General features: G+C 34.4%; 2 long non-coding RNA genes across 2 annotated transcripts in view; one reads left to right on the top strand and one right to left on the bottom strand.

The window, feature by feature from the left end:
* LOC143678924 (uncharacterized) overlaps positions 1–12484 on the top strand; it is a 38391-nt gene extending 25907 nt beyond the window's left edge. Inside the window, exon 3 of the long non-coding RNA XR_013173479.1 lies at positions 12361–12484. This is a non-coding gene — a long non-coding RNA (uncharacterized LOC143678924). The remainder of the gene's footprint in view (positions 1–12360) is intronic.
* The window catches only part of LOC143678923 (uncharacterized), a 36645-nt gene continuing 17933 nt past the window's right edge, over positions 5660–24371 (bottom strand). The window contains exons 2-3 of the long non-coding RNA XR_013173478.1: positions 13713–13773; positions 5660–5916 (exon numbers count right to left, since the gene is read on the bottom strand). This is a non-coding gene — a long non-coding RNA (uncharacterized LOC143678923). The remainder of the gene's footprint in view (positions 5917–13712; positions 13774–24371) is intronic.

Here is a 24371-nt window from a genome sequence, read left to right as displayed (position 1 = left end):
TCTGTCTTTCCTTTAAAAAAAAAAAAAAAAAAAAAAAAAAACTTAATTTGAACTGATTGGACAACATAAAAATAAGAACAAAGCCATAAAGCTCTTAGAAGAAAACAGAGTAAATCACACATTTCTGGTGGGTACTAAAAATCGTTCAGGTTCCATGGAGAAAGTTTGATGGTTCTTCCAAAAGTAAAATACTGAATTGACCTATGACTCCACAATTTCCCTTGTAGGTAAATATCCCAAAGAATTCTTGAAAACAGGTACCTAAATAAGTACACCTACGCAAAAATTCATAAATACCCTATTTACAATAGCCAAAAGTGAAAAAGAACTCAAATGTTTACCATCAGGTTCATGGATAAACAAATTCTGTTACATACATAAAATGGAATATTACCCAGATATAAAAAGAAATAAGCTACTGATATATGCCGCAATGTGCATGAACCTTCCAAAACATGATATATTGTGAAAGAAGCCAGAGACAAAAGGTTACATGTCGTATGATTCCACTTATATGAAATATCCAGAATAGGTAAAGCCATGGAGACAGAATGCAGATTTGTGATTGCCAGGGAAGCAGGGAGAATGAGGAAACATAAGGGTATGGGGTTTTATGTTGAAGTTATGGAAGTATTTTGGAACTAGATAGAGTTAATGATTTCACAACATTGTTAATATACTCAATGCCACAAAATTGTTTCACTTTAAAATGGCTAATTTTAAGTTATGGAAATTTTACCTGAAATCATTTTTTAAAACCATATATATACTGCATTTTCTATATGTTATATAATTTTAGTTACCAAGAAATGAAATTACAGTGGGTGTTATTTCCAAATCCTGTAAAATGTTGCCAGAACCACATAATTTTGCAAAAGCTTAGCTCTGAAACTATTTATTTGGGGGCTTTGAAATATTTACCAGGTTAAATAACATTATCTCAGTCCCTTGCAGTCTCAGAAATTCGGTAATGCTCTTTTAGTAGCTACCATAGCCTTCATTTCCTTTCAACTGGGCATTCTAATTTATTTGTATTTTTCTAAAGAAAGAAACCTGGTAGGATTTCCTTAGAAAATAATATTTTTGTAAAACTGAATTATAGTTGATTCTCATTATTTGTGACTGTTATAGTCTATAAAGTCTCCGTGAACTCATAGTAATGAATACTGAACCATTGCTCTTGGGGGCAAAATGTTTGTTTTTTTCCTAGAGCCTCTGGTCACAACAACTTAATTAACCAATTAATACATAACTTTGTTTTATTTGGGTTATTGTTTAAAGACTTTATTCAAAATATATTGTTGTATCACTAACATTGATGTTCTGGCTAAACTTCTTGTCTGAGCTAAGTTTATCTGGCATATCTTTTTTTGGTCTTAAGATGCATCACACCTTCTTGCACTTAGGAACACTAGACAGCACTGCAGCATTACATTTGGGGGCCATTTTAAGCAATGAAATCACACACACACACACAAAAGCACAAACATATGAAAAAATTAACACTAAATATCCCATGAAAAGGAGAGCATAGTGTTGCCTTGTTTGACCTCAGTTGGGAATGCATGCATCAAGAGATGTTGTGAATGACAGCAAAAGCTCTGTGAATACTGATTTTGGAGTTACAAATAAGTTTTAACAAGCAGCTCGATTTGAAAATACAAAATCCATGAATAATGAATATCGATTATATAATAACTTGGAAATGTATCAAGTAAGCTACCTAAGAAAGGATGAATAGTATAACAATCTATGAATTCCTCTCTTTTACTATATATTAAAAATGATTAAAAATAGACTGAGTAGAAATTGTTTCCGGAAGCACGCTTTGGATAAATTTTAACTATGTGAAAGCTCAGAGATTTTTTTTTTTTTTTAACATTTTTTGGATATTGAGATGTAATTCACCTTGGGGTAGTTTTAAGGCAGAGTTTTCATGCTACAATTTCATTTAACAGCCTTAGAAAATATTTAATTATTTTGTATAAGAAAAGATGAGAGTAATATTCTGGATTCTTATATATATTTGATATTTTTCCTTTTAATAACAGCTTTTTAATTCTATGGCAGCAACAGTCCATAAGGGGATTATTTTGTCATGAAGTACTTAATTTTGAAAATGTCTACATAATTATAGATAGTTGTTGAAAGAATGTTCAGTCTATTTCAATAAATTTAGACAACAATTCATATGAAACATATTCAAATGGAAATGCTAATTGTCGACATATTTTCTGAACTAACAAAGATGATAAACAAAATCCACTGATTACAAAATGAACCATAATTAGCATTTTAGTCATATGTGTTGATATAGTATGTGCAACTACTTTGTACTGAATCCATTTTAAAGCAGTTTGCTATTTTTTTGAAGGTTAGTAATATGAAAAGAAAAGGGGAAGAAGGAAAACTTATTGTGGTTTAGACAGGAATCAAATTGGCAAAAATAAACTCACAAGACAAAAATACATGTAGTAGACATTTTGAAAAATGTGTAAGCAGTAGAATTTGGTATACAAACTAAATTGAATGTTAATAAAGCTTTCCTTTGTTTTGATGGAGAAACCATATCAGAAAAGAAAAAAAAAAAAAAAATCTTGGACTTAATTATGTCCTGGCACTCAATTATTTAACTAGTGGAGAAACTGCACAGATAGACCAGGTTTTTGATCAACTTTACAGAACAGAACACCATCAGGGTAATATTATTCTGTGTTCATGAAAAGAGGAAATCACACATTTACAGGAAAGAAAACTCAGAATTTTGAAACAAATAAATAAATAGTGGGAAAGATTTAAGTTGGTAAGTTTGTAATATCTTGCTATGCTTTTGTCAGACTGGACAAGAATAAAAGCAGAATAGGGAAAATGATATTTCTCTTTACAATCACCTATTGTATAATTTAGAATACATCATTATAATTAAAAAATAACACTTTGTATTAAAGTGAAAACAAACAAGTTTGACAAAGTGAATTAATAAAAAAATCTGATGAAGCTTTATTTTTTTTGAAGTCTGGGAAGATTTTGTCATTATAGGAAAGTTACAGGGGAGCAAAAGTTGAATTGCAGATTTAAATATAGAAGAAAAATTAATACAAGCCGAGACTAATTTATGTTAAGTAACCGCAAACTGTCATCTTGTCAAAGCCTAAATTTCACGTAAACAAACACAATCTTACTCATTTACCTGAATAGCTCTACTAATGACTTTTAAGGAAAATTATTTGACTGCAGTTTAATTGGTTACAAACAAAATAAGGCAAAATAGGAAACTCGAGTTGTAGACAGAGCTATTAGTGGTGTTACTCTGAAAACAGAATGAGCATCCTCTGAAAACCAAAGTACAGAGGAAGTTTATTGAGCTAAGGTAGCACGCATACTGGAGCACACCAAAAAGAAATTGCTGTTCACAAGGGCTGGTTCAGGGGTGACAATTTATATGGTTGTTTGGGACAAGGGAGGATGTGGCAGGATGAAGAAGGGCAAGAAAAGATGCGAGTTGCCAGGAAAGCTTGAACTATGTGAGCTCCTGGAGCAAGGTGCCTTTGGGTCATAGTCCATTAATCACCAACCTACACAAGCAATTATTTATTGAAGGTTGTGGTTAACTGGTGAAGATTAGTTAACTTATTGGCATCAGTCTGACTCATTTTATCATAGCAATGGCAAGGATCTTATCTCTATAAGCACATGAGGGATCTTTGGCATGTCAGCCTGTCTCAGTTGTTTTTGTTTCCTCTTTGTAGTTTCATAGATAAAGCAGGAGTTTAAGAAAATCAAGAAGATTAGTGAAACTATTTGCCATTCTACCTTTACAGTGGTTAAGTAAGGCTCAAAGAAAACATATTTAATACATTCTACTCCATTTCTCAAGGGTAAATGTTACTTATAGTAATATTTGTTTAGAACTCTATTCACTGCAAGGTATGGTAGAATCAGAAATGTTTTAACTAAGTAACAATTTCAGGTAAAAATATTTCTATCATCTAAATGAATGACAAAAATAAGTTAAATCATGTCATATGATTATTTCTTATTAGTACAAAATAATTAAGACCATTAATGATGTTTCAGAATTTCATAGCTACTTTACTTTCAAATAATTGGTATGGGGGATTGATTTTTTTCACCTGGCGATACTCTACCAATAGAATATTAAAATGAGTAGTGCACATAGTTACTGTTCTATACATTGAATAAATTGAATTTAAAGTGATTATTGTATGCAAAATTATAGTGTATGATGGAAAAAATAGAAAAAAAACTTAACTTTAATCAAAGCTGTTGACAGCAGGTTTATCATTTTACCATAAGTTTCAATACAAAAGTAGTGAGAAAAAGAGTTGACATTTTTTTCTTCTGATAATGTTATATTTATTCAATATTGGGGATCTACATAAATGGATAATGGATTTCTTTTCAATGAAATATCTAACAAAAGCACTCTTGAATACTTGCTTTAAATTCCTTGAAAATGTAGTCTTTTTTAGATGTTTTGAAATATACCTTGCTATTTTACTATACATAAGATATGTTTTTGCCCTAGTAAAATGCATGTTAAAAGAATATTTTAAAAGTAAAAATAAGTAGAAACCATTTAATTAATCTCCTGAAGATTAGATAATTTTAAATTTAAGACCATGAATTCAAGAGAAGCATTCTTCTTTACTATCTCAGAAATGAGAAATCGTACCAATGATCAAGCAGCAGAGAAAGCAGAACATTTTACATGAGCACAACACAATGTATCAGCTAAATGTATCAAATAAACTTTTAAAATCCCTTTCATAGCTAAAGGAATTAAGTACGTTTCAAAATGGAACCCAAATTAGTAGCCCCCAACAGAAACAACAAAATTCACACTAAAGCAGTTAACAGGACAAAGCAAAGTCTTTTGGGGACTCTGACACGTTATTTTCTACATCCATTAACTGATTTATCTCTTGCAGGGCAGGCACAAAGGTGGAAAAATTTTTATTCACTTTTGCAAATCAAGTGTAACCTTGATACCGAAACAGAAAAATACCAAATATTTAAAAAATAATAAATAAATACAAGAAAATAAAATGAGTATGTGCAAGATTTCAAAACATATGGTTTTTATTCTAGAAAGGGGACAGTGGTATATTTAAAATAGTGCTACTTAATTATTTGCTTTCTGTAAAGTCAAAATTTCTTACAATTATGAGTGAAGTAAGAAAGATAAAACTCATTTTACTACTTGATGGTGCAGATCAAATTTTTCATGTATTTTATTCTAATATTTCTACAATACAGTTTGCACACTGCTTAACTAAATTCACCTGCAATTATTGCAATTTACCAAAGCAATTTGCCTATCTTATTAGTCAAACCTTATTCCATCCCAATTACTCTATGTTCATTTTTTTTTTTTAGGTGTGTTATAAAGAATATAGATTCAGATTTTATGTGCATCACAAACTATAATCAAGATTCTATTTCCTGGACTAGACTAAATCCATGAAATCTCCATTGGGAAATTAGTAAATACATTTTTTTCAGGTAAAACTTGGGATTTAAAGAAAAAACAAATTAATTAAATTTAATTATAAAATTGTTTCTGAATAAGATAAAACAAAAGCAAAAATCTATTATACTCCAAATTTTAAATACCTATTTTACATCCATTTCCTTGTGCTTTTATAGGTAATACTTTCTTCCCCTCTCACATTTAATTTTTTTCAAGTCCTTAGATCAATATATAATTTACTCTCTTATCTCAGGAGAAAAAAGAAAAAGGATAACAGAGCAGACCCTCACTTTTCTGAAATTCTAAGAAAAATAACATGAAACCAATTACCCAAAAAGTAGTAGGGGGCGGTGCAACCGTGGCTGAGCGGCGGAATTCTCGTCTGCTGTGCCTGAGACCCGGGTTCCATTCCCAGAGCCTGCCTATTCCAAAAAAAAAAAAAAATAGTAGGATAAGGAGAAAAAGAAGTCAAACTTGAAGAAAAAAGAAACACGTTTATAATTCAAAGTGTAATTTTAATAATTACAATGGTAACGACTACAACTGGATGGTCTCCACCATTGACTTCTGTTTATCCGGCACAAGTTTTTGAGTCTCAGCTTTCTCTTGCATAAAATGCAAAATACATACTTTGTAGCAAATATAATTAGTAAATGTGCATATATGTGGATATGTAATCTTGTTTGTCTCAGGCAGTTATTATCACAATTATTGATAGCTACTATTAGATATCAAAATTTATCAAAATCATCAAATTATTTTATCTACTATAGTAGAATTTTTTAAAAAGTGTTTTGTTCCCACTAAGGCCAGAATAGGGTAAGAATGCCCACTCTCTCCATCAATTTTTAATTATTAGTTATTAGTGAATGTGATTTGGACAAGAGGAAGAGAACATAAAATAAAGAAATAAAATTCTTTCCATTTACAGGTGACTTGGTAACACACATGGAAAACCCTAGAGAATACAATTATATACCACCCCATATACAATTTAAAAATATATAGAAGAATTCAGCAACTTAGTAGAATATAAAATTCCCATACCAAATGCAATGAGTTCATACCACAAATAAAAAAAAAACAGATAGAAAATATAATGGAAGAAGAAATTGTATTTATAATAATACCAAAAAAAAGAGGAAATAATCTAGTGTAAACTTAAAAAGTATTCAAAAGTTACATTAAGCTTCTCCCTAAGTTAATTCATAAACTTAATGTGATCCCTATGAGATTTCTTATAGCAGTAGACAAGGCAGGAATACTGGAGGTCATATGGAAAGTAAAGTTGCAAGTGTGACTAGGAAAACACCAAAAAAAGAGTGCAGTAGAGAAACTAGTCTTCCCAAATACTAGAACATAACCATTGGTGGAAACCAAAGGTATATAAAAGAAGTTCTGGAACCATATATAGAAATCTATTTGCATTATGAAGGTGATATCTCAAATCACTGGGCAAAGATGATCTTTTTGGTAAATGGTGCTGAGATAGTGAATAATTGTTTGTAATAAGAACGGCAGATATATAATTATACAGATGGTAGAATAAATCATTGGTAGATCCTTTTATAATCTAGTTATAGGAAAGACCTAATTGTGATGACAAATTCAGAGGAAATGAAAGATTGAAAATTTTGATTATATTAATATTTAAAAAAATTGAAAAACAAAGGAAGCATTCAAGAAATTCAAGGCAACTGAACAACTAGGATAAAATAGTTGTGATTTTTAACACAATTACAAGATAGTATCCTTAATATAAGAAGAACTTTAAAAAATTGAGTGTATAAAATACCAAATATTCTATAGAAATATACACAAAAATTGTGGTCATATAATCCTTACAAATGCACATAAATGATTCAAAAATAAGATATTCAATTTAACTCACAATAAAAGAAATACATAATAAACTGCACTGATATAACTTTGTTGCTTATTAGATTTGGAAAATGAAGACGTGTGACATCTACCATATGGTGACGTTAGAGAACAAGACAACCTCATACATTGTTTGTGAGAGAACAAAAAAATGTACAAATCCTGTGGAGAAGTAAATAATATCCAACAAAATTAAGCAAAATTATATAGATGGATACCCAGTTAACCCACTCCCAGGAATTTATCCTGAAAATATGCCTCCAACAATACAAAGCTCTACATGGCTGTGAAATTAAAAATGAGGATGATCTCTATGAACAATACAGGGTGACTTTTTAGGAGATATTAAGATTTAAAAGGCAAAGTGCTAAGAATTAATGGGAAATAAGAATATATGTGCATGTATATATACATATATATGCATGCACATGTACACATATATGTAACATTACAAAAAGAACACAGAAAAGAAAAAAAACAGAAAATGGTAGAGTTCAATACTAACAAAGGGAGGGAGTTAGAGAGTGGAAAGTATCTGGGAAAAAGTCACACTTCTTTAAGTATGACGTTTTATGTAGTTTTGCCTCTTGGAAGCATTGTAATGTTTTACATATTCAGAAAATTAAATTAAATAAAAAAAAATGAGAAGGGAAAATAAAAACTAAATTAAAACTGAAAGCAAATTGAACAAAGGAATACAAATGTATTTCAAATAAATTACATAATTTTGAAGAAAGAAAAAAAGAGGGAGAAGAAAATTAATCTAAGTCACCTACGAATAATATATTTGCTTAAATATTCTCAGTTTTGGACAGAGATTAGAGCAGGAGAACTGCAAACAAATCAAAGTGTTCTTGTAGCCCTATCTGTGAAGCATTTCTGAAACTATTTTAGGCATTTTACAGGATTGAACCAATGAGTAATTGAGTTGATCTCAGAGTTCTCATTGAGGAAGGAGGCACCTACAATTATAAAATGGGGGAAAGGAAAATAAAGCTCTGTGTGGGTAGATTGGAATTGCTGATGTTAGAGTCAATTTGTGGTTTCTAAAACGGGCATGTTTATATGCACTGATATTTGTATAGAAATACCTATGTATGCTTAAACATGCATGCACACATTTCATATGTTTTATAAAGACCTAGAAGCAAGTATACTGCAGTAGCAGTTAGCACACCTTGTGTCCATGTCTTAGTTTCTATGCAATTTTATTTTCACTGCAGAAGAAATTTATTCTTTTGAATATTATTTCCTGAAAATGATATTGTATCTCATTTGTCTGATACAGTAAGGTTGTGACATGAGCTCTATTATTTAGTATATTTGCAGTTGCACAACTACGTCATGTAATTTTTTGCTTTTAAATTTTTAATTTGTTTTATGAGAATTTCTTAAATTATGGGATGATAAGAACAAATGAAATTTCGAATCACCAAGCTGACATCTTAATTATTTATTCAAATAAATGGATTTTAATTAATAATACATTGAATTTAATTTTATGCATTTCAGGATATAAATTAAGTATTTATTTTCAGTGATGTTGATATCTAGTCAATTTCATAGAAAACTTGAATTACACATCTGAATTTTTCACATGTTTCTGAAATAATTCTCTTGCAGAAAAAAATTAGTCTTGAAGAATTAATGGAGTTTAATTTTCCTTAACAGTTTATTCTGGTTATGAAAGACTGATTAAATATTTAAGAATAAAATAAATCAAGTAGATAGCCTAGTCTTTTGTAATTCCTGTGAATTATACACATATGGAGTGACAGCTCTATAATAAATAGTTCCTCCCCAAATCTTAAAATACAAAAATTATCACCCTTTAGGAAATGCCTATGCAATAAAAATGAAATTCAATTTTAATGTTTTAAGTGTCCTTTCAATTATAATCTGAGAATTAATAGTCTGAAAAACCTTGGGCATTGAATAAAATGTATGATATAATGTTAGAAATTAAATTCAACTTAAAGTTAGCTTAGAGATGCTGAGATAACTTAGAGATGCTGAGGTTTTCTACAAAAAGCTTATGAAAACATCTAAGTTTTGTATATGAAATTGGTGGAAATATTTTGAGCTGATGTAAAAAATTGCTTTAATATTTGAATTAGGTTACAATTAAGTTAAATTTGATGCATGAAGAATCTTAAGACACTTTAGTGAGAAATTTGACTGTAATATCTGTGTTATAATTTATTTTATTTATTCTCAAATATTCATTGAATGTTTATTTGCTTGACTATTTGTGGGTAGTTGGGATTAAGCAATAAATGAGAGTAAGTCCTTGTCCTTACAGGAGACAGACAATGCACACTGACAAAGTTCACTGATTTACATGGTGATGAATTCTAGGATGAAAATAACCAGAGGTACTGAACCAAAGAATGGCTGATAGAAGGGGAAGGCTGCTTAAAAGAGCAGTCAGGAATGGCTCTATAAAAGAAAAATAGTATTTGAATAGAAGCTTACTTGATGAAAATTAGAGAGCCACATGATTGGGGAAGTAGATTTCCAGGAAGGGGGAGCTTTGTGGGCAAAGACTCTGAAGAGTTTACCACCAGTATGTTTCAGAGATCACCAAATATTTTTTATCTTATGACTGTTTATTGTTTTGTTGAGGAATGCAAAAGCAATTGTTGATGAATCTTCTGTTGTTATTCAATCAGCTCATCCAACCCTCACATCTATGAGAGGGAACTAAATCATCACTTCCCTTAAAGGAAAGGACTCCTCATTTACTATGCCTGCATCACAGAGACGGCAAGCAGTCAAGCAGGGAAAGGACCGCAGCTCTGCCCTGCCCCAGGTGCTCCCACACAACCTCACTGCTCTTTGACAGATTACCCTCCGCACATATCTTACTGAGAAATTGTATATACAATTTTCACTTAAAAAAATGGATTTGTGAATTTTGTTGTGATCATTTTTGTAAATGTCTGTATAACTAGAGAAATTTGGGGGCGTTGAAAAAATATAGATGGGTCACAGACCTTTCTAAGAGGAGTTATAACAGAGAAGATAAGATTTAACAAATCAGCATGACTGCTGAATCATTTTATTTATTTATTTTTAGTCTCCAGTATCTTGGAGCAGCTACAAGGAAAAACCTGAAATTGTGCAGCTGTAACCCATACCAATCTCTGAAATCTGTTCTATAACTACTTGTTGCAATGTACTGCAAAATGTATTCCTTTTTTGTGTATGTGTATACATTATATTTCATGATAAAAACTTTCAAAATTTTGGAAAAAAAAAAAAAGACCTTTCTAACAAGCAGAGTCTTATCAATTTTATTCATTCATACATCAAAAAGTAAGATAAAATTGTTTAATAAGTTGTTTTGATGAATGTGATCATAAACATAATATTAAATTTTTATGCCCAAAATTGTTCTTAAGATGAACTAATTATTGTTTTCTGATAAAAATTTCATAATAGTCCAACTGAAAAATTCTTCTTCCTCTGGTTAACAAAGCAGTCATGTAATACCAAGGGGAAAACATTTCTGTAACAGATTCCAAGTAAACTTCCCTGATAAATGCTTGAACTGCTTTGGAGGAAATTGTTACAGAAATGTAATTCACTGTTTATTCTTATTCTCACTGTCAATTATATTTATTGCCAGACATAATTACTTTATAAGTTCAACAATGACATCTAAATTTGTACGCTGTTCTAGTTTGCTAACTGCAGGAGTACAATATACCAGAAATGGAATGGTTTTTTAAAAGGAGAATTTAATAAATTGCTAGTTTACAGTTCTAAGGCCAAGAAAATGACCCAATTAAAACAAGTCTATAAAAAGGTCCAATCAAAGGCATCCGGGGAAAGTTACCTTGGTTCAAGAAGGCCGATGAAGTTTAGGGTTTCTCTCGCAAGTAAGAAGTCACATGGTTAACACAGTCAGAGTTTCTCTCTCGTGTGGAAAGGCACATGGAGAACAGGGTCAAGGTTCCTCTCGCATCTGGAAAGGCACATGGCGAGCACAGCATCATCTGCTAGCTTCTTCTCCTGGCTTCCTGTTTCATGAAGCTCGCTGGGAGGCATGTTCCTTCTTCATCTCCAAAGGTTACTGGCTGGTGGACTCTGCTTCTCGTGGCTATGTCGTTCTGCTCTGCTCTCTCTGAATCTCTTATTCTCCAAAATGTTTCCTCTTTTATAGAACTCCAGAAACTTATCAAGACCCACCCAAATGGGTGGAGATATGTCATCACCTAATCCAGTTTAACAACCACTCTTGATTAAATCACATCTCCAGGGAGATGATCTGATTACAGTTTCAAACATACAGTATTGAATAGAGATTATTCTACCTTTATGAAATGGGATTTAGATTAAAACATGACTTTTCTAGGAGACATGCATCCTTTCAAACCAACACATATGCAAACACGTAGCATCTATTTTAATCATTTTAGCTTGAAAAACCTTAGCTGTTCTTGCTTTCAGTAAATTGTAATTAAAAATACTTAAATCAAAGAAATAACTTTAAAAATTATAAAAACATCTAGATTCTATTTTTCAAGATAAAAACCAACACATCTGTGTGCAGGGATAATTTTTCTGAATGTTTCAATTTCTTAAAGCTATTTAAGTTAAAACTCTTAAACATGCAATACAAACTCAGGAACCAACTATAGCGCTGTTGCCCAGTTCAGCTTTTGTAATATTTTATAACTTATATCAAGACAATACTTTACATGTTTTCAAAGAAATTTCACATACATGATCGCCTTTGATCCTCATAACAATACATTGAGACCCAGAGGGTAAATATTCAAGTCCAAGCTTATGGGATCTCAAGGGTCTTTCCATGCTCCCTCTTTGCCATCCAGGAAAATAAGAAGAAAATGTAGGTACAGAAAAACGACTATAAGACTCTTAAGTTTTGTAAGTTTCCAGGTTCAGCTTTTGTACTAGCTCCTATCTATTTCAGTCATTAAAAATACAAAATATCAAACTCCTGCTGTTTTTTTCAGGGACAGCAAGGAAGTGGCTTAGAAGGGAGATGCTGTTCAACTCAAGAGTTTAGAAGAAAAAAGTAAAGTAAATAATATGTTTTTGATCTTTTAAAAAAATTACACACAATGCATACTCTTTATGAAGAAGCAACATTTGCTATATGTGAGCATCAAATTCATATCATACTTTCCTTGGTGAAGTTTATTCTTGTTTGCGTTACTCAAATCTTGCTCTTTCTATTTGTTCCTCTCAAAGTTCTCTTACTAAGCTTTAATATATTTCAGGTTATCTAATGTTCAACTGAATGCATCATTAATTCAATCTACATATTTAACATGTGAAGATAATCTGAAAGTAATTATCTGCTAAATATTTGTTAGAGGAAAACATTATTCATTCATGACAAATTAAGCTATTTTAAAATCCAAATTATTTTCTTAAATTATTTATCTGTGTGTACATTTTATGACACCATCTTTGAAATTTATTTTGTTTTTCCAGTTTTGTCAGAAATTAAAAAATGTGAAAACAAAAGGCATTTTATTTGTAACAATTAAATCTTGTTTATGTTGTAAACATAAGCTTTAGAAAATATGTATCATGGCCACATAAGAAACTACCCCATAATCCAGTTGCTATAAATACTACTACTACTAGTTTCTTTTCAGGTATCTGTGAGTCAGCTGGGGCTCAGCTGACACAGGCAATACTCCCTAAATGACAATATGTCAGTGGCAGTGGCTGTGTGGCTCTACTTCTGAATCTAGCTTGGAGGTGCCAACAGGGGTAGCTCTACTTCACATGACTGTCTTTCTCCATGGACTAGCAGATGCTCAGACTGTGTTCTTTTCATAGAAAACTGAAACACATGAGGTTTAAGACGTACTGGCACTTCATCCATATGTAACCCCAAAGCAAGTCATTTAACCAAGTTCAAGTCAAGGTGACAGTGAAGATGCATTCATTAAAAGGATGAACAGGGGAAAAATTAGGGCCTGTCTTTCAACCTACCACAAAAATATTTGATTATACTTAGCTGTATATTTTGAAAAAAAATTAAAATGGAAAGTTAAATTTGAATTTACCATGAAATGTAAAAATAATGCAACTGTGGGGATGTAAGAGTCCAAGGTCTGCAGGGCAGGCTGCAAGCTGGCAGCTCCAATGAAGGTCCTCAATGAACTCACAGGAGAGGTTGACTGGCTGAAGCAGGAAGACTGATTATCTCTTCTGAATCCTCATTAAAAACCTCCTGGTGATTAGATTAAGCATCACTCATTGCAGAAGACAATACACTTTGGATGCAATCAATGTGGCCATGATTTAAGTCCATGAAAGTCCTCATAGAAACAGATGGGCCAGTACTTACCCAACCAGACAACCAGGCACCACCACCTGGCCAAGTTGACACATGAAACTGGTCATGACACCTAAAATAAGCAAAATATTATGTTATATTTGAGGCATATCTTAAAGTGAAATATAATTTTATTCTGTTTATTATTTTTCAGCAGATAAATGTTAAATAAGAACTACATACCTCAAATTCTTCATGATTTTGAAAGTATAATAAAGGTTCCTACATAATAAAAACTGTGCTAAACCTTTTTAGGAACTAATTTAATCTTAACAAAACTATCATGAAGTAGGTATTATTATATCCATTTTTAGGATGATAAAATCGTAATAGAAAATTAATATGTCCAGTCAAAAAATGATTTAAACTCATGCATTCTCATTCATGAAGCACATGATCTTGCAGTTATTAATTTGTCTACATGAAAGTGTTCTCTGATTTTGTTAAGTGCATCTAAGGTAATGATAAGTATAAAAAATAGATCTAAAATAGCAATATCTTCAGGAAACTCAAGGCAATATTTTGAGGGAAAAAAAGTGTTTTTCCAATAGTCAGTCCATGGAAAATTCTAGAGCAATTTAATCCCCTGATTAAAAACCAATTTGAGGATCCAAGATGGCGGCTTAGTAAGGTACATGTGTCTTAGTTCCTCCGACTCCAAATCAACTAATAGGTGAACAGAAACAGTACAGAACAGCTCCTGGGGCTACAGCAGGGAATGGACACACAGCGTAACCCAGTCTGGACTGGCTAGTCTGACTGTGAAACTCGGCTGCGGTGAGATCCCCGAGCGGCGCGTGATTTCCCGAGCAGCCGCAGCTGCGGTGGTCCGAGCTAATCCCTCCCTCCTTCCCGGGCCGGCTGAGAGTCTCGGAGAGGCAAGCTTCCCAGCCAAGGCGGCCGGCGCCACACTTTTGCGGGCGGCTTCGAGTCTTGGCTTCGAGTCCGCGGCTATGAGTCTCAGATCAGAGGGCTATCCAAAGTCTGGGCTGGCTAGTCTGACTGCGAGACTCGGCTGTGGTGAGACCCCCGAGCAGCGCGCGATTTCCCGAGCAGCCGCAGCTGTGTCGGTCCGAGCTACTCCCTCCCTCCTTCCCGGGCCAGCTGAGAGTATCGGAGAAGCAAGTTTCCCAAGCCGAGGCAGGCGGCGCCCCTCTTTTGCGGGCGGCTTTGAGTCTCGGCTTTGAGTCCACGGCTACGAATCTCGGATCAGAGGGCTATTCAAAGTCTGGGCTGGCTAGTCTGACTGCGAGACTCGGCTGCGGTGAGACCCCCGAGCGGCGCGCGATTTCCCGAGCAGCCGCAGCTGCGTCGGTCCGAGCTACTTCCTCCCTCTTTCCCGGGCCGGCTGAGAGTATCGGAGAAGCAAGTTTCCCAAGCCGAGGCAGGTGGCACCCCTCTTTTGCGGGCGGCTTCGAGTCTCGGCTTCGAGTCCGCGGATACAAGTCTCGGATCGGAGGGCTATCCAAGCCGCGGTGGCCCCCCCCGTGGGAGGCTTCCTGGTCCGGTGGGGAATCCCCCAGGCCCGCTGCGGCCTGTGACCAGCCACAGGGTCCCCTCAAGCCGCGGCAGCTGACGCCCCCGCTACGCGAGGCCCCTGAACCAACAGAGAGAATTAGATCTGAAATCCCCAGGTCACGGAGATCGGTGACTGGGGGAGACCCATTCCAAACACTTGAGACAAACGTGTGCCACGAGCGCCACCTACTGGGCAAGATAAGAAAAACACATCCCAGAGATTTCACAGAAAAATCTTACAACCTTCCTGGGTCCGACACCCAGAGAAATCTGAATAAATGTCCAGACGCCAGCAGCAGAAGATAACTGTCCACGCTCAAAAGATTGAGAATATGGCCCAGTCAAAGGAACAAACCAATAGCTCAAATGAGATACAAGAGCTGAGACAACTAATGCTGAATATACAAACAGAAATGGAAAACCTCTTCAAAAATGAAATCGATAAATTGAGGGAGGACATGAAGAGGACATGGGTTGAACATAAAGAAGAAATAGAAAAACTGGAAAAACAAATCGCAGAACTTATGGAAGTGAAGGATAAAGTAGCAAAGATGGAAAAAATAATGGATACCTACAATGATAGATTTAAAGAGACAGAAGATAGAATTAGTGATTTGGAGGATGGAACACCTGAATTCCAAAAAGAAACAGAAACTATCGGGAAAAGAATGGAAAAATTTGAACAGGGTATCAGGGAACTCAAGGACAATATGAACCGCACAAATATACGTGTTGTGGGTGTCCCAGAAGGAGAAGAGAAGGGAAAAGGAGGAGAAAAACTAATGGAAGAAATTATCACTGAAAATTTCCCAACTCTTATGAAAGACCTAAAATTACAGATCCAAGAAGTGCAGCGCACCCCAAAGAGATTAGATCCAAATAGGCGTTCTCCAAGACACTTACTAGTTAGAATGTCAGAGGTCAAAGAGAAAGAGAGGATCTTGAAAGCAGCAAGAGAAAAACAATCCATCACATACAAGGGAAACCCAATAAGACTATGTGTAGATTTCTCAGCAGAAACCATGGAAGCTAGAAGACAGCGGGATGATATATTTAAAATACTAAAAGAGAAAAACTGCCAACCAAGACTCCTATATAGAGCAAAATTATCCTTCAAAAATGAGGGAGAAATTAAAACATTCTCAGACAAAAAGTCACTGAGAGAATTTGTGACCAAGAGACCAGCTCTGCAAGAAATACTAAAGGGAGCACTAGAGTCAGATACAAAAAGACAGAAGAGAGAGGTATGGAGAAGAGTGTAGAAAGAAGGAAAATCAGATATGATATATATAATACAAAAGGCAAAATGTTAGAGGAAAATATTATCCAAACAGTAATAACACTAAATGTCAATGGACTGAATTCCCCAATCAAAAGACATAGATTGGCAGAATGGATTAAAAAACAGGATCCTTCTATATGCTGTCTACAGGAAACACATCTTAGACCCAAAGATAAACATAGGTTGAAAGTGAAAGGTTGGGAAAAGATATTTCATGCAAATAACAACCAGAAAAGAGCAGGAGTGGCTATACTAATATCCAACAAATTAGACTTCAAATGTAAAACAGTTAAAAGAGACAAAGAAGGACACTATATACTGATAAAAGGAAGAATTAAACAAGAAGACATAACAATCATAAATATTTACGCACCGAACCAGAATGCCCCAAAATACGTGAGGAATACACTGCAAACACTGAAAAGGGAAATAGACACAAATACCATAATAGTTGGAGACTTCAATTCCCCACTCTCATCAATGGACAGAACATCTAGACAGAGGATCAACAAAGAAATAGAGAATCTGAATATTACTATAAATGAACTAGACTTAATAGACATTTATAGGACATTACATCCCACAAAAGCAGGATACAACTTTTTCTCAAGTGCTCATGGATCATTCTCAAAGATAGACCATATGCTGGGTCACAAAGCAAGTCTTAACAAATTTAAAAAGATTGAAATCATACACAACACTTTCTCGGACCATAAAGGAATGATGTTGGAAATCAATAATAGGCAGAGTGCCAGAAAATTCACAAATACGTGGAGGCTCAACAACACACTCTTAAACAACGAGTGGGTCAAAGAAGAAATTGCTAGAGAAATTAGCAAATACCTCAAGGCGAATGAAAATGAAAACACAACATATCAAAACTTATTGGACGCAGCAAAGGCAGTGCTAAGAGGGAAATTTATTGCTCTAAATGCCTATATCAGAAAAGAAGAAAAGGCAAAAATTCAGGAATTAACTATCCATTTGGAAGAACTGGAGAAAGAACAGCAAGCTAACCCCAAAGCAAGCAAAAGGAAAGAAATAACAAAGATTAGAGCAGAAATAAATGAAATTGAAAACATGAAAACAATAGAGAAAATCAATAAGACCAGAAGTTGGTTCTATGAGAAAATCAATAAGATTGACGAACCCTTAGCAAGATTGACAAAAAGAAGAAGAGAGAGGATGCAAATAAATAAGATCAGAAATGGAAGAGGAGATATAATTACTGACCTCACAGAAATAAAGGAGGTAATAACAGCATACTAGGAACAACTTTACACTAATAAATACAACAATTTAGATGAAATGGACGGATTCCTGGAAAGACATGAACAACCAACTTTGACTCAAGAAGACATAGATGACCTCAACAAACCAATCACAAGTAAAGACATTGAATCAGTCATTCAAAAGCTTCCTAAAAAGAAAAGTCCAGGACCAGACGGCTTCACATGTGAATTCTATCAAACATTCCAGAAAGAATTAGTACCAACTCTCCTCAAACTCTTCAAAAAAATCAAAGCGGAGGGAAAACTACCTAATTCATTCTATGAAGCCAACATTACCCTCATACCAAAACCAGGCAAAGATATTACAAGAAAAGAAAACTACAGACCAATCTCTCTAATGAATATAGATGCAAAAATCCTCAATAAAATTCTAGCAAATCGTATCCAACAACACATTAAAAGAATTATTCATCATGACCAAGTAGGATTCATCCCAGGTATGCAAGGATGGTTCAACATAAGAAAATCAATTAATGTAATACACCATATCAACAAATCAAAGCAGAAAAATCACATGATCATCTCAATTGATGCAGAGAAGGCATTTGACAAGATTCAACATCCTTTCCTGTTGAAAACACTTCAAAGGATAGGAATACAAGGGAACTTCCTTAAAATGATAGAGGGAATATATGAAAAACCCACAGCTAATATCATCCTTAATGGGGAAAAATTGAAAACTTTCCCCCTAAGATCAGGAACAAGACAAGGATGTCCACTATCACCACTATTATTCAACATTGTGTTGGAGGTTCTAGCCAGAGCAATTAGACAAGAAAAAGAAATACAAGGCATCAAAATTGGAAAGGAAGAAGTAAAACTATCACTGTTTGCAGACGATATGATACTATACGTCGAAAACCCAGAAAAATCCACAACAAAACTACTAGAGCTAATAAATGAGCACAGCAAAGTAGCAGGTTACAAGATCAGCATTCAAAAATCTGTAGCATTTCTATACACTAGCAATGAACAAGCGGAGGGGGAAATCAAGAAACGAATCCCATTTACAATCACAACTAAAAGAATAAAATACCTAGGAATAAATTTAACTAAAGAGACAAAAAACCTATATAAAGAAAACTACAAAAAACTTCTAAAGAAATCACAGAAGACCTAAACAGATGGAAGGGCATACCATGTTCATGGATTGGAAGACTAAATATAGTTAAGATGTCAATCCTACCTAAACTGATTTACAGATTCAATGCAATACCAATCAAAATCCCAACAACTTATTTTTCAGAAATAGAAAAACCAATAAGCAAATTTATCTGGAAGGGTAGGGTGCCCCGAATTGCTAAAAACATCTTGAGGGAAAAAAACGAAGCTGGAGGTCTTGCACTGCCTGACTTTAAGGCATATTATGAAGCCACAGTGGTCAAAACAGCATGGTATTGGCATAAAGTTAGATATATTGACCAATGGAATCGAATAGAGTGCTCAGATATAGACCCTCTCATCTATGGACATTTGATCTTTGATAAGGCAGTCAAGCCAACTCACCTGGGACAGAACAGTCTCTTCAATAAATGGTGCCTAGAGAACTGGATATCCATATGCAAAAGAATGAAAGAAGACCCGTATCTCATACCCTATACAAAAGTTAACTCAAAATGGATCAAAGATCTAAACATTAGGTCTAAGACCATAGAACAGTTAGAGGAAAATATAGGGAGATTTCTTATGAATCTTACAATTGGAGGCAGTTTTATGGACCTTACACCTAAAGCAAGAGCACTGAAAAAGGAAATAAATAAATGGGAACTCCTCAAAATTAAACACTTTTGTGCATCAAAGAACTTCATCAAGAAGGTAGAAAGACAGCCTACACAATGGGAATCAATATTTGGAAACGACATATCAGATAAAGGTCTAGTATCCAGAATTTATAATGAGATTGTTCAACTCAACAACAGAAAGACAGCCAACCCAATTACAAAATGGGAAAAAGACTTGAATAGACACCTCTCAGAGGAGGAAATACAAATGGCCAAAAGACACATGAAGAGATGCTCAATGTCCCTGGCCATTAGAGAAATGCAAATCAAAACCACAATGAGATATCATCTCACACCCATCAGAATGGCCATTATCAACAACACAGAAAATGACAAGTGCTGGAGAGGATGCGGTGAAAGAGGCACACTTATCCACTGTTGGTGGGAATGTCAAATGGTGCAACCACTGTGGAAGGCAGTTTGGTGGTTCCTCACAAAGCTGAATATAGAATTGCCATACAACCCAGCAATACCATTGCTGGGAATCTATTCAAAGGAATTAAGGGCAAAAACTCAAACGGACATTTGCACACCAATGTTTATAGCAGCGTTATTTACAATTGCAAAGAGATGGAAACAGCCGAGATCTCCATCAACAGAAGAGTGGCTAAAGAAACTGTGGTATATGCGATGGAATATTATGCAGCTTTAAGGCAGGATAAACTTATGAAGTATGTAATAACATGGATGGACCTAGAGAACATTATGCTGAGTGAGCCTAGCCGAAAACTAAAAGACAAATACTGTATGGTCCCAATGATGTGAATCGACACTTGAGAATAAACTTGGAATATGTCATTGGTAACAGAGTTCAGCAGGAGTTAGAAACAGGGTAAGATAATGGGTAATTGGAGCTGATGGAATACAGACTGTGCAATAGGACTAGATACAAAAACTCAAAAATGGACAGCACAATAATACCTAATTGTAAAGTAATCATGTTAAAATACTGAATGAAGCTGCATCCGAGCTATAGGTTTTTGTTTTGTTTTGTTTTGTTCTTATTATTATTACTTTTATTTTTTTTTCTCTATATTAACATTTTATATCTTTATCGGTTATATTGCTAGTTCTTCTAAACCGATGCAAATGTACTAAGAAACGATGATCATGCATCTATGTGATGATGTTAAGAATTACTGATTGCATATGTAGAATGGTATGATTTCTAAAAAAAAAAAAAAAATGGTCAGCACAATACTGCCTAATTGTAATGTAATTATGTTGGAACGCTGAATGAAGCTGCATCTGAGCTATAGTTTTGTTTTTTTTTTCTCTTATATATTTTTGTACTTTTTATTTTTATTTTTGTTTTCTCTCTGTGTTATCACTTTATTTCTTTTTCTGTTGTCTTGCTATTTCTTTCTCTAAATTGATGCATATGTACTGAGAAATGATGACCATACACCTATGTGATGATATTAAGAATTACTGATTGCATATGTAGAACGGAATGATTTCTAAATGTTGTGTTAGTTAATTTTTTTTAATTAATAAAAAAATAAAAAAAAACCAATTTTATTATAGAGCTGTGTTCCAGTAGTCATGTTTCTTGATGATGATTGTATAATGATATAGCTTTCACAATGTGACTGTGTGATTGTGAAAACCTTGCGTCTGATGCTCCTTTTATCTACCTTGTCAACAAATGAGTAGAACATATGGAATAAAAATAAATAACAGGGGGAATAAATGTTAAAATAAATTTAGTTTGAAATGCTAGTGATCAATGAAAGGGAGGGGTAAGGGGTATGGTATGTAAATTTTTGTTTGTTTGTTTTCATTTTATTTTTCTGTTGTCTTTTTATTTCTTTTTCTGAATTGATGCAAATGTTCTAATAAATGATCATGATGAATATGCAACTATGTGATGATATTGTGAATTACTGATTATATATGTAGAATAGAATGAGCATATACTAAGAATGTTTGTGTTTCTTGCCTGTACTTTTTTTAATTAATAAAAACTTTAAAAAAAATTTGATCATCCTTTAAAAATTCACCTAATATCTTTTTTCATATGTTTAAGCATCTATTAAAGGGAAATAGAAGTTGCATAAACTGTTGTAACACTTAATAACTAAGTGTAAAGTACATCGACATTCTAACTGCACAATCTTATAGCAATATTAATTCATGTAACTGTCAATAAACATATTGATTTAATGTTAATTTTCAGCAAAATGACACATTTAGCAGTCTATATCTAGATTAATGTTTAAGTTTATTCAATAATGTAGTAACATAATTTATCGTAGGGAAAGAAAATGCACGCAAAATATAAAGCCTTTTATTGCATTAATGCCATCAGGAGGCATGGCAACTGTTCTAGTTTGCCAGCTGCCAGAATGCAACACAACAGAGATGGATTGGCTTTTAAATAAAAGGGGATTTATTTTGTTAGTTCTTCAGAGGAAAGACAGCTAACTTTCCACTGAGGTTCTTTCTTACGTGGGAAGGCACAAGATGGTCTCTGCTGGCCTCCTCTCCAGGTCTCTGGGTTCCAACAACTTTCCCCAGGGCGATTCCTTTCTGCACCTCCAAAGGCCTGGGCTGAGCTGTGAGTGCTGAGATGAGGTTTGCTGAGCTGCTTGGGCTGTGCTACGTTGCGCTCTCTCATTTAAGCACCAGCCAATTAAGTCAAACATCATACATAGCAGCAGGCATGCCTCCTAGCCAACTGCAGATGTAATGAGCAACAGATGAGGTGCATGTACCATTGGCTCATGTCCACAGCAACAGAACTAGGTGACTTCACCTGGCCAACTTGACAACTGAATCTAACTAGCGCAACAACATACCACAATATCTCAAGCACCTTTGCAGAAGTAGAGGAAGAATAGTGAAATATTACTTTCAAATATTCCATACATTTACTTATAAAAATAACTTAATTCGATTCATAAATGAACAATTTGTGGGTAGTGACTAGACATGTCTGTTATTAAACTAGCTTGAACCATTTCCTGTGGCAAGCATTTGCAATAATGGATAGTATGCAAAGCTAATTTCTCCATGCTTTGCCATTCTGCTTTGATTTCTGAAAAGTTTTTGTGTCCTCAGAGCAGTCCCAAAATTCGTGACTCTCCTAGAGTATTCTCCAAAGCTTACTAAAAGTTCTGCATTAAATTTATCCCTGCCAAAACAAGTCCTACATAAGTGCCCATCTATTCTCAGTCAGAGTGCTTTGCTGACTCCACTGAGTAAACCTGCTTTTTTATTCAAGGAATAGCTTGCCAGTGGCCTAGATTTTCTACAATGACTAAGTGTGAGGTACCACTGGAACATGTGCATTTTTCCAGGATCCCAAAATTTGGGGGATGTGCCAAGAATTAAGTAATAACTAGAAGAAAAAGTCTTCTGACCAGAAACAATGCATAACTGCTAAATTTCCATTAAGCTGGTCTACAAAGATTGGATCCTGTGATATTTGCAATGCAAATGGGTAAATCCAAGCCAATGGTATTGAAGGGAGAGCACGACCAGGACCATATGGTGGGGACTATCTATCTCAAACATATTGACTCCTCTAAACATGTTGACCCTTTTGATGGATAATCCTCACTTGTAATCTATATTGATTCCTTTCTATGATACTGCTTAGGTTTTTGCATGCCACTAATAGTTGCCAATGAGATGCAGTTGCATGAGATGAGAATGAAGAAAAGTTTGGATTTTAGCAAAGATGGGCATTTCCAGGCACAAGCTTGAATCCTTGTTCCCCTTCCAGACACCAGCTTCAGGATTGTGGGGCAGCCATGCCTGCAATAGATGTTTCCTGCAGTTTTCGGAATTCGGGGTGTCAACCTCACCTTCCTTGCATCTTGTATGCAGATTACAATAACAGGATTTAAAGACCTATTGGCAGCCCTACTCAACTTGTATTCCTTCAGTCCCCCCTGCAATTTAGTAAACACTTCATTCCCTCTACTACATCCATTATTGATGGAAATACAGAGAAGTTTCTGCTCTCCAACTCTAAACTTCAATTATGTACTATTCTCTTGCTAGGAATAGTTCTAGGAAACATGTCTTCAATAATAAGAATTTGTAATTAGTTCTCATTTGTTACTATCTTTAGAAATCTGATTAATAGCAAAAACCTATATGTAAATTTTGATCCAGCAGATTATGGCTTCATAATATAAGTGGAATTTTCATCGTCAACAGATCTCTTATATGAAAGTTAGTGGGCTGCTTGGGAAAGTGATATGCAGGTTGAAATGAGGTCTTTGGTGGATACTAGATGTTTTAGTCTACAAATCTCTTTGAGCCTTTTAGGTAAGCATAAGCAACCCCTTTCCTCAGGTTGAGGAAATTAGCCATCTTTCATTTGAAGATCTTTAATGAACTCACCTGAGTGACTAATTGATTTAAATACACTTTAATCTTAAATATATGCACAACTTTAAAGCTATAAGATGTGCATTTATACCTGTACCTGTGTCTAGTAACAGGGATCATCACAGTGAAGAATCTAATCCTCTCACCCAAATCCCTGTCTGAACCATATCACACTTTTAACTTTGAAGAATAGAGGTGGCCAAGCTAACTTCTATATTCTATGACACTACCAGATACTATACTGTAAATCTCTCACATACCCCCGAAGAGATTTGGAATCAAGTACCCAGAACCCTGAGGTGTCCAGCTTCTAGCCATAAATGCATGCATCATCTTCAGGTATGACCACAGACAGTTAAAAAATCTTTACCTACCTGGCCTCATGGTGCTACTGGACAAAGGCAATGGATTCTTTTGCCTGACATGCTCAGTAACAAATTCCTGATACACTGAG

Source organism: Tamandua tetradactyla, chromosome 4 (genome assembly GCF_023851605.1).
Source record: "Tamandua tetradactyla isolate mTamTet1 chromosome 4, mTamTet1.pri, whole genome shotgun sequence".
NCBI lineage: Eukaryota > Metazoa > Chordata > Mammalia > Pilosa > Myrmecophagidae > Tamandua > Tamandua tetradactyla.
This window is presented reverse-complemented; position numbering and strand designations above follow the sequence as displayed.